The sequence below is a fragment of the Octopus bimaculoides genome, chromosome 5 (assembly GCF_046866305.1).
Source record: "Octopus bimaculoides isolate indiv1 chromosome 5, ASM4686630v1, whole genome shotgun sequence".
Lineage (NCBI taxonomy): Eukaryota > Metazoa > Mollusca > Cephalopoda > Octopoda > Octopodidae > Octopus > Octopus bimaculoides.
Genome location: NC_142932.1, coordinates 1,148,392 through 1,160,787, shown reverse-complemented (window position 1 = coordinate 1,160,787; position 12,396 = coordinate 1,148,392).

Here is a 12,396-nt window from a genome sequence, read left to right as displayed (position 1 = left end):
ATTTAACCATCGGCTGGATTTGATTGAGAAGATCTATAATCGAAAAGATGTCATAAATGACCATGCTGCCTGTTGTTTTCAGTTGTCAACTGTCTAATACTACATCATAGAAGGCAGCTTTAGCAGCAATAAATCTATGGTGGCTTTCTTGTTGGCTGGTAAATGGAGAGGTTTTCGCGCTTACCCTATAAATATATATATATGTATATATATATATATATATATCTATATATATATACATACATACATATATATATATAGTCAATATATATATAGTCAATATATATATATATATATATATATATATATATATATATATATATATATATATATATATATATATATAGACTGATCAGTCTGGGAATATCTTGACGGCCGTATATATATATATATACGAGGGCGTGCCGAAAAGTTCGCGAAAGGCTTGGCTGGAAGCCCAACCTTCCGAGTTCTTTTACAGGGCTTAGAAAAACTGAAGGACCGCTGCAATAAGTATGTGGATTTGAGAAAGGGAAGATGTTGAATAAAATCATAATTAACTGATCCTCTTGTATTTTCTTTTACCCAAAGCCAAGAACCTTTCAGCCATCCACTCGTATGTATGTATGTATGTATGTATGTATGTATGTATGTATGTATGTATGTATGTAAGGCAAATAAGAAAATGGAGAGGATATAAAATATATATACACATCCAGCAATTCGTTTACTTGTACCACTTAAACATGTGTCTGTTATAATGGAATGTTTACATGCTGATATTTGTCGATTTTATATCCTCTCCATTTTCTTATTTGCCTTATAAATCCTGGGTAAATTTCCAGTTTACCCCCATCCATACCTAGTATTCAATTGCAATATTGCCATGCAATAGTAAGCACTTGGTTAAAAATACAGAGGTACACATCCAGTAGTATATTGGATATTTCATATCCCTTAGATGGTTTCTTAACCTCTAACTCATACAGACATATAGATATGTGTATATATATATATATATATTCATATATATATATATATATATATATATATATATATATATATATATATATATATATGGTTGTTTTTTTTTTTAGAAAAACATAAAACGGAGAAAAAGCACACTCTAAGAAGTAGAGCAGTCTATATTTATCACTGGTGAAGGCCTGTTTATAGGGTTACCTTGAGTTTCTCGCCATAAAGAGTATCTTTATGTCGTATCATCAGACCCTAAGACTTGTTGGCCTCTTTAAAGTATGGAGGAGGAAACAAACCGAATATAAACATATAAACAGTGGGCGTTATCTCCCTCTTCTGGTGGTCATCGGCTTCCGGCTAAGGCTTTCACCAGTGATATATATATATATATATATATATATATATATATATATATATATATATATATATATATATATATATATTATATATATATATTGTGATAAGACTGAGGAAATGGAGTGGATTTTGATATACATTTACAGGAAGTGTAAAATATTGAGCTCGATAACGGCAAAAATTGGTAAATTCGTCAGAAGGTTGGATAAAAAGCTTTGGGTGTATCTATTCTGGCTTTCTGAATTTTAAGTTCAAATCCTGTAGAGGGCATCTTTACTTTTCAGCCTTTTCAGGGTCGATAAATATGTTGGAATCCATGGCGAGTGTTTGCCAGAGGTTTTAGATCGTCGGACAGAATGGCTCGTGATGTCTGTTCTGTCCTCTTGCGTGCGTTGTGGTAGCAATGCTTTTAATAACACTGGTACCAAACTGTATCGCCCCTAAAGTGGTAACATTTCTCTCGGAGAAAATCGGGAGCCGTGGAGAGAGGAGACATACCTGCTTGTGCAATTGCCTTTCTTTTATTTAAAAATAAAAAGCTTGTCTTAGGCCTGCGCATACAAGTGTGGAGATATATGATAAACCCCGTCCGATGGAATTCTTATATCAATTGGATGTAAATTGAACAGCAAACGTTGAAGCATCACTCACGGAAATATTGCTTATAGAACCATCATGGTTAAGGAGTGGTAGATAACAGGATTCCAAAAACCTTGTAGAAACTATTTTCACACGGAAACAGAAGGACTGGTTATAGATTGGGGACGTGTGTGTACCGATGTTTATTTTCCTTCTTGAATAGTAGTCTTGCATGATTAGCAGTGGTGAATAAAGATCACTCATTTGGGGGTGGGGGTGATTTGCCCCCAAGTGTTATAGGAAGGGTTTCTAAGAGTGAGGTTCAGCCGGTACATCGGTTCAGTGTTCAGAGAAATACTGAGTGGCCCGTAATTATCGGCTGGATCTTACCCTAAAATAAAAGAAAAGATATGTATAGTTCTCTTGAATTTTGAGAGTCTCACTCTACGGCTCTAGAAGAAGTTTTGTCCTGCATTTCCAAATTTCTATCGTAGGACTAGTTAGTAAGCAACTTTCTTCGCCTATACAGGTTCCGCATAACTACGTGCGAACAATTTTTAGAGCCACGAAGGGATTATGGGCTCTTTGGGGGTTGTAGATGGACATGCATTAGAGAATCGTTTTAGTGCTCAGATGCAAGGGTTAGGAATGAAGTACAGTTGTTACAATAGATAAACAGCGTAAAACTAACGAAGCTCTGACATATCTACTATACTGAAGATCACATGCAGAAACCGTGGTGGTTTGTTAGAGACTGAGTTGGCGGCAAGTTAGAGAGGGATCTGTGTATCGATTAGGGAAGCATATACAGGATGATAGCAAATTGATATAGAATCATGCCTCCAATAAAAGTGTATGAAATTTTGACTTTCCAGCTGCAATCTTGTCCGTACAACCCTGTATTAACATGCTATACAATATCCATTGTTATAGTTCGGAAGTACCATCTCTGCGAATAAATTGAAATACTGTTATGGCAGAATAGTTAGCACGCTCGACAAAATGCTTATCGACATTTCGTCCATCTTTATTTACTGAGTTCAAATTGCGCCGAGGTCGACTTTGCATTTGTATCCTTCGGGATCGATAAAATAAGTACCAGTTTCGCACTGGGTTTGATGTAATCGACTAGCCTCCTAATACTCCCAAAATTTCAGGCCTTGTGACTATTGCAGAAAGGAATAAATTAAAACACTTTACCGATTGTTATTAGTATACTTCATTACTTGTCTGCGACCTATGTCTTTACTTATTTCTAAAACACAGTTTCCAAGGAATTTATGAATCAAAATCTTTGATAACATCCAATATCACAATTTCACTCCTTACACGCAAATGTAGTCGATGCTTTCTCTATAATTTCAGTTATTCTCTTACTGTTGTCGGTTGCTGGACTGTAGTCATGCTGCTAAACACACACACACACACACACACACACACACACACACACACACACACACACAAACAACCGCCAAACTTCCACTATGTTGTTTTCAATCAAATTTCACTAACAATTTTTGATTGATTCGAGGAGACGGTAGAAAATACTTGCACAAACTACCACCAGTGAGACTGAACTCGAGATCCAACAATTACGAAGTAAACTATTTGATCAGATAGGCCGCATCCTTTTGGTTAATGTTATTTATTTATTTACTTATTTATTTTGTCTAATTGATATCGGGCCCTGACTTGAGAGGAGTCATATGAAGAATGTAACTCTATTATAACAACTTCTATAGCAAGAGTGAAAAAAAAAGGGTAAAGACCCCTTCGGTCATGAATAACCATAGGATTGCACCTTGAAAATTCCCTCCCGAGGCACAAATCCGGGCAAGGTTGTTTATGGAAGACCAGCAGTTGCCCATGCATACCAGCCTCCCCCTCTCCACGTTACTGATGTTATCCAAAGGAAAGGCAAAAGCCGATACAGCTTGGCACCAGTGACGTCGCAACTCATTTCTATAGCCGAGAGATCTGGAACAACGTGAAACAAAGTGTCTTGCTCAAGAACACAACCCACTGCCCGGTCCGGGAATCGAACTCACTGCCTAACGAGTGTGAGCCCAATGCTCTACCCACTGAGCCATGGGCCTTCACATAAGCAAGAGTAAGAGAAACTAATGTGGTTACTGATTCAGTGTTCTCTCTTAATATTTAACTTTAGTTTAGAAGATTCCTTCACTAAATACGTTATATATTTTCTTTTAACGATTTACTGGGCTGTTGATAATCTGTTTGGTACCTGTTAAATAGGTGAAAGCAACAGGTCACTTGATAATTTTTACTATCATGCAACTGTTCGTTATGAAGAATTACACTATGATATAGCACCTATTTTCAGTTAGGTAAACTGGGTTGTTGGGAGTTGAGCGTCTCGTCCATAGAAATAATGCAGTCGTAGTTACAAGTCATAAACGGTTGATTTATCAGGTTATTTAACAAGCTGCTGACTTTTTCGCCAGTTGTACTCAAATAAATTAGATCGGGAAATAAATTGTACGCAACGTCATGTCTTCAATGCGAAGATTGAATTATAATGGAAGAAAGGTAACATGTGTTTAAAAAGAATTACCTTTATGTATCTTATATTCAGTTGAAATAGTGTTACAAAGCTATTATCAAAATTAGCAAAACTAATAACCATAGCTGTTTGGTCAAGAAGTTTGCTTCACAAATATTTGGTCCCTATTTCGATCTTACGACGCGGTACCCAAGACCAGCGTATTTTATCGTAAAGGAGAATGTCTTATTTAAATTTCTATTTATTCCATGCTTCCATGTCAGAGCATGCCTTCCCTGACAGATAGGCCTCTTGATCGGGACAGATTTATGCAATTTTTCCCAAAAACTTCGTTGGGGATTTTTTCACTTTTTAAATTATTTACATGTCTGTTCGACCGTTTCACATGATTTTATTCATTAAAACTTCAGAAGTTCTTACAACTTTGGTCGGCGTAATGCTTTGCTTTCGTTTGTTTAATAAGAATTCCTCCTAATGATTTTGCTTTCATTTCATGATATACAGCTATCATCAAGAAAATGCCAGCTTCCAAATCCTATTTTCTGATCATGTAAAACTGATTAAATTTTAAATCTCAGTAACATTTTTCTGTAATTTTTCTGGGGTAAATAAATAACAAAATCGGATTTAGCGTGGAAAATTCAATATACCAAATTTGGAAATTTTGACGTAATTTTAAAATATCACAATATGTGACAGCACAAGGAAGGCCCTGCGAAAGTAGAGAGACAGACATTTAGAAATGTACACACAGGCAATCACAAGTTTAAAATTGTGTATAGTAGACATATGTATGTATGCATGTACGTATGCATGTATATATATTCGTGTGGGGGAAGTGAGTGTTTCTTTGCGATGGACAGCAAAAAATCCGCCTTAAAGCTACGTATTCCTCACACCCACCTTTCTATGTGTGTGTGTGTGTGTGTGTGTGTGTGTGTGTGTGTGTGTGTGTGTGTGTGTGTGTATGTGTGCGTGTGTGTGTGTGTGTTGTATATATGTATTTACGAAAGTATGTATGCAACGTCGCGTGTATATGACAACTGTATAATGTTATCATCCCATTACAACCGATGTTCTTGTCTTCACTGGTATAAGTCACCCTTCTCTCTGTTACTATCTTTCCCTCAGATTAATACTTTTTACAGCCTTCTCATTTTATCATATTGTTCGCCCAACGCCCCTGGCAAAATAAGCACGTGTTTGGGGCATCAAAGGACGGGGGAAACACAGAAATGAAATTGGTTTAATATTCGTAATGCCTTATCTCTACTAACACTTCGCAATTAAAAAAAACTCTAACACTTTGCAATTAAAAAACAATTATTTTATGGTTTATTATCGTTTACATTTTGAACCATTTACATACACTTGAAGGCACCAAAACCTTTTAAGTGCTTAGGGGCTCTATGGGTCTTAATCCGACCCTGCCTTGAGAGCATATTATAGATTTTTATTGAAATCCAATTAGCCTATTATTGAATTGGATGTTAGTGTAACATGTATGCAAAGTTTCATATATATATATGTGTGTGTGTGTGTGTGTGGGTGTGGGTGTGTGTGTGTGTGTGTATGTATGTATGTATATATGTATGCATGTATGTATGTATGTGTGTGTATGTATGTATGTATGTATGCATGCATGCATGTATGTATGTATGTATGTATGTATATATGTATGTATGTATGTATATATGTATGTGTGTATGCATGCATGCATGCATGTATGTATGTATATATGTATGTATGTATGTTTGTATGTATGTATGTATGCATGTGTGTATGTATGTATGTATGTATGTATGCATGCATGTATGTATGTATGTATGTATGTATATATGTATGTATGCATGTATGTTTGTATGTTTGTATGTATGTATGTATGTGTGCACGCATGTATGCATGCATTATGTATGTATGTATGCATGTATGCATGTATGCATGCATGCATGCATGTATGTATGTATTTATGTATGAATGTATGTATGTATGTATGTATGTATGGTTGTATGTATGTATGTGTGTATGTATGTATGACTGCTGTGTATGACTGACTTCGAACTGGTTGATCAGCTTCCCTATTCTCCTGACTTGTATGTTTTGTTTCATGTATGTATTCTCATGCATATAGTTGCATATATATATATACACATATATACTTAAATGATAAACTTCTGGAAAGTTTTACAGATTTTTACAGTTTCGGTGATGGTTTGGATCTGTAGTTTTCGAATCAGCTTTCTCCTTTCTGCTTTTGAGATGCCTAATTTCTCAAAATTGGTATTTAGGCATATCCCAGTGCCCCAATAATTACAAGTATATGTATGTATATACAGGGGTTGGACAAAATAATGGAAACACCTAGCATCATAGCATCATAATTTTGAAATATCTATGAAACCACCGAAAGCTTGTTTATTTTTGTTTTTGATTTATTATTAGTGTTGCTTAATATGTTTTGCTAAAATTGCTGTTTCTTTTCAGATATCATCAGAAAAACGTAATTAAAATTCATTAAAATGACAGACCTGTCGGACTTTCAAAGAGGTCAAATTGTTGGTGTTTGTATGGCAGGTGCTAGCGTGATGAAAACAGCCGAAATGTTTGGTGTATCAAGAAGTACTGTCTCGAAAGTAATGACAGCCTTTGAGAAAGAGAGAAAACCTCCTCGTCGAAACAAAACTCCAAAAGAAAACCAAAACTTTCAGACAGGAACTGTCGGACTTTTACGCAAATTGTTAGAAAGGATAACAAAAGTACAGTACCCAAAATTACTGCAGAGCTTAATGACCACCTCGAGAACCCAGTTTCCACAAAAACTGTTCACCGGAAGCTGCACAAAGCCGGATTTCACTGGAGTGCTGCAATCAGAAAACCACTACTTTCAAAAACAAACATTGCAAAGCGTTTAGAGTGGAGTAAAAACCTACAGAATTGGTCCCTAGAGCAGTGGAAGAATGTTATATCCTCGGATGAGACATCCTTTACCTTATTTCCGACTATTGGCCAAGTATACGTGTGGAGACAGCCAAAAAAGTATTTGACCCAGACTGCCTTCTTTCAACTGTTAAACATGGAGGATGATCTGGGGGCTGTATCTTGGAAATCCACCGGCCCAATGGTTTCCCTTCATGGCAGAATTAATACTCAAGCCTATTTAAGCATTTTATCTGATCAAATTCATCCTATGTTTGCGCAACTGTGTCCGGAGGGAAACGCAACCTTTCAGGGTGATAATGCACCAATTCACACAGCTAAAGTTGTTACTAAATGGCACGATGAACATTCTAGTGAAGTTGAACATCCTATTTGGCTACCAGAGTCCCCAGGTCTCAATATCATTGAACATTTATGGTGCATTTTAGAAAAACAAGTAAGAAGTCGCTATCCTCCACCATCAGCACTACAAGAACTGTTTTAGCTGAAGAATGGACAAAATTCCTTTGGAACCAATTCAAACTCTGTATAAGTCCATACCTCATAGAATTCAAGCTGTAATTACTGCCAAAAGCAATCCTACCTAATATTAAAATAAATTTGCTTGAAATTTTAAGGTGTTTCCATTATTTTGTCCAACCCCTGTATGTATGTATTATGTATGTATGCATGTATGTATGTATGTATGTATGTATGTATGTATGCATGCATGTATGTATGTATGTATGTATGTATGTAAGCATGTATGTATGTATTTGTGTATTTATGCACGTATGTATGCGTGTAAACGTGTGTGTGTGTGTGTGTGTATTTAATTATTGGAATTTTTTCTACAAAGAGAGAACTTTTTTCCAGCAAAGAAATCAAACTCCATTGCTGGAATTTGGAGGAAATACCGGTGCTACATATTGAACCTTTAAAAAATTCTTGCATACAAACTACCTTTAACGTGCATGCTAGCCAGCCTCTTTGTTGGCTGGAATATCCTAGCTTTTTCAGATAATCATTTACACATTTATTAATATAAGAGTATAAATGATTATTGGTATAAATGTGAATTTATAATCAGAGTAGAAGAGCTGAAGGTTTCAAAACAGTTTCCTTAAATATTCTCTTTCTCGCTGATTTTAGAAGTAATTGCGTCTGCAGGGAAGCCGATCTCTATGACTCTACATGATTTTTCCTTCCTGTTACAAATTAACTGAAGTAGGCTCGTTCTGTTTGCATTTGGTCGAAGTGTCCACTAATACTCTTTGCATTCTATAAATTTGTGAACTAAATAACACAGGTGTTGTCTATATTTCACAGCAGTCTCCCCTGCTAATGACATTGTATATTATTTTAACAACAATGTCCTGTTGTAATGGAAAGTAGTTCTTCGATGATATTTTCCAGCAACAGCTGATTACACGCATAATGTACTTCACAGAAAAAGAACATATTTGACATCTTGGGACTTAAGGACTTCACTGCCTTCTTTTGTTCATTAGATATTTCTTTGCTATCTCCAGCTCATAGATTACGAAAGTGTAGCCTTCGATATGTAATGTGATGTGAAGATTATGAATCCAAGGGAGGCTATCAAGGATCAAGCATCAAAGGGTTCTTTCTGAGCCATAAATAGGCTTATAGTACCGGTTTCTCAGATTCTCTGGCATGTACATATATATATATATATATATATATATATATATATTCAACTCCAGTCTGTCGCAGGATAACTCATTTTTGCCAGTTGAGCGAACTGGAGCAACGCGAAATAGTGTGTTTTGCTCAAGAGCGCGACGCATCACCCAGTCCAAGAATCGAAACCACAATCTTAAAATCATAGTTACAACAACCTAACCACTAAGTCACGCACCTAAGGGAGGTTATACTTCATGTTAATATTGTCGTCTTCTTGAAGTTTACAGGAACTTACCCTTACATAACCTTTCTGAGATATACAGAGTGTTTCTCTTCCAGGTCTTTGCTAAGATATGCTAATCTTGCGCTTTTGGGTCCACATAGAAGGCCATCAGTAAGTGAGTGCTTCTTGAGGAGTTCACTATCGACCTATAGTACTTTATTCACCTCATTCCTCAGTATTTTGTTTATGCATTTATTTTTGCAGCTGTTGTTTAGTACATGCTAAGTGAAACCATACGGTATTCAAAGGCTGTTTGCACTGATCTTAAACCTCTTCTTCTCACTTTTCTTCTGATATAGAGTCTGTCAATATCCCTGTTTCTTTTGAAGTTTACAGCTGATGTCAAGATCTTGCACTTTTAATATCTTAACGTGTATGTATCGCTTAGTCGTGTAAAATGGGGGCGCGAAATCAGAGCAACTCGTAATTTTTTTTTTTCTTTTTTTTCAGGTTGTATATGAATTCATAAAGGGATGAAAGAAAACTGCTATGGTAACTACAGAAAAGACAACCAAAGTGGGATTAATATGAAAAATCTTAATCAATCTGCTTGGTATTGGCAAAAATCGAACTGATCCCACATCTTTTCTTAGACACATGTATGCTTATAACCATTTGATGTCAGAAGTGGGGTAGGTCATAGAGACAATATAAGACACGACTGAAACCTAACGCGGTATTTGTTTACTAACTTCTCAGTTCTCGACCGATGGGAGAATAATCACTCCATACGTTTCTCCAGGCTACCTTAATACTGAATTTCCACCATATTTGGGCACAACGTTGCTGTTGTGTGGTTGCTGAGGGATCTTAATAGCTTAAAAAAGCGAAACCAATTAAGGTTCGTTCTATCATGCTGAATCGGTAGAATAAAAGGGGTGAAAACTAAAAAGCGATCCAAACCCAGTATGCAGACGAAGATATCAACCATATTTTCGGACCCATACCGCCAAAGAATCGTATAGAATTCTAAGAGAGACTGGAGAGAGAGAGAGAGACAGAGAGAGACAGAGACAGAGAGACAGAGACAGAGAGACAGAGACAGAGAGACAGAGAGACAGACAGAGAGTGGGGTGACGTTGTTGAATGTAGTTATTGTTTGACCCCGAAACAACTCAGTTCCTTCAGGCTTATGATCAAAGAAGATTCAATTGCTGACCACCCTCCCTTATTTTCTGTTTCTAAACAAATATTTTCTCTTCTCGATTTTGAGGGAGATGTGAATACAACTTCTAGCACGTCACAAACGTGATTGTTAGGCATTTTAGTGAAGAAGCATGTTAATGGGAAAATTCTAGAAACATACAAACATAAGTTGTCCAGATGGCAACTTAATGTCAAAGAAATAATTAATTATCTCATTAACGAAAAATTATGGGTTTTCTTTTTTGAAAATTGTGTTTATATTCTATCAACTACAAGACTCCAAGTTTTCAGGAAATGTGGAAATAGGTTTTCTGTTCCTATTTGCTCGGTTGCACAATTTTCTTGAACTCTCTTTCCTAAATCCTTACACACACACACACACACACTCAACTACACACACACACACACATTCAAATACACACACACACACACACACACACACACACACACACACACACACACACACACATATATATATATATATATATATATATATATATATATATATATATATTACTCCGTTGGTTACGACGTCGAGGGTTCCAGTCGATCCGATCTACGGAACAGCCTGCTCGTGAAATTAACGTGCAAGTGGCTGAGCACTCCACAGACAAGTGTACCCTTAACGTAGTTCTCGGGGAAATTCAGCGTGACACAGAGTGTGACAAGGCTGACCCTTTGAAATACAGGTACAACAGAAACAGGAAGAAAGAGTGAGAGAAAGTTGTGGTGAAAGAGTACAGCAGGGTTCGTCCCGCCCCCTACGGGATCTTTAAGTGTTTTCGCTCAGTAAACACAACGCCCGGTCTGGGAATCGAAACTGCGATCCTATGACCGCGAGTTCGCTGTCCTAACCACTGGGCCATTACACCTCCTGTTATGTCCTGCTATTTGCATTGTACTTTCGTAACATTATCCGTCCTTGTTTTCGTATACTTTCTTCCAAGGAATCTAATGCTCTTAGCTTAGTTTTTCCTTGGGGCTGGCCAGATTGGAGCAACCTCGAGTATAACCAGCCGAAATTGCAAAGATAATCTGGAACTCGACTGGGGATAGAAAACTCCGAAAGACCCGTCCTTGTTTTCTTTGTATCGTCTGTCTGGATGTTTTGTTGTCCCTTTTTTGTATACACCTAACTGTCTGGATGTTTTGCGTTCTTGTCCCATTTTTGTATTTTATATATACATATATACATATCAAATATATATGTATACGTATATATGTGTACATAAATGTGTGTGTATGTATATGTACATGTGTGTATAGATATATACACACACATGCATATTCATATATACATACATGCATACATACATACATACATACATACATACATACATACATACATACATACATACATACATACATACATGCATACATGCATACATACATGTCAGTACAAACAATATTGATGGAACATATCTTTCAAATCTTCTGCCAAGTGCAAACGTAACAGACATGACGTTACTATCTGGAATAGTACAGGTATACGCAGTCATGGAAGCCAGCTACCCTGCAAATGTGATCATCTCTTTCAAAATCAGAAAGAAGAATTTCTATGGATAACTGCTTCAAAATCTTCAGTCCCTTTCTCCTGATTATAAATTTACATTTATGCCAAGCGTTTTTGATGCACTTGGTTCAGTTAGCAAATATCTACGCGACAGTATGGAAAAGCTAGGATTTATAAGCTAAGAAACCGGCTAACACACTCTTTACAAATAAAATCTGTAAGTGGAACAGTAAAAATATACAAGATTTTCCTAAAGTTCAATACCTAACAATTATCGTTATTGTTATCCATGTTCTAGTTATTGAGTTTTCGCTTTTCAGCTGGAAAGAACTTTAATATATCAGAAAGTCAAGTGTTACCAGTCTCAGAAAGTCGGTCGTCGGCGAAACTTCGAAGTCATTGCCTGCCATTTCCTCATGTCTCACATGAGTAGAGGAGTGATGTCAGTACACATGCACGGTACACAGCAACTTT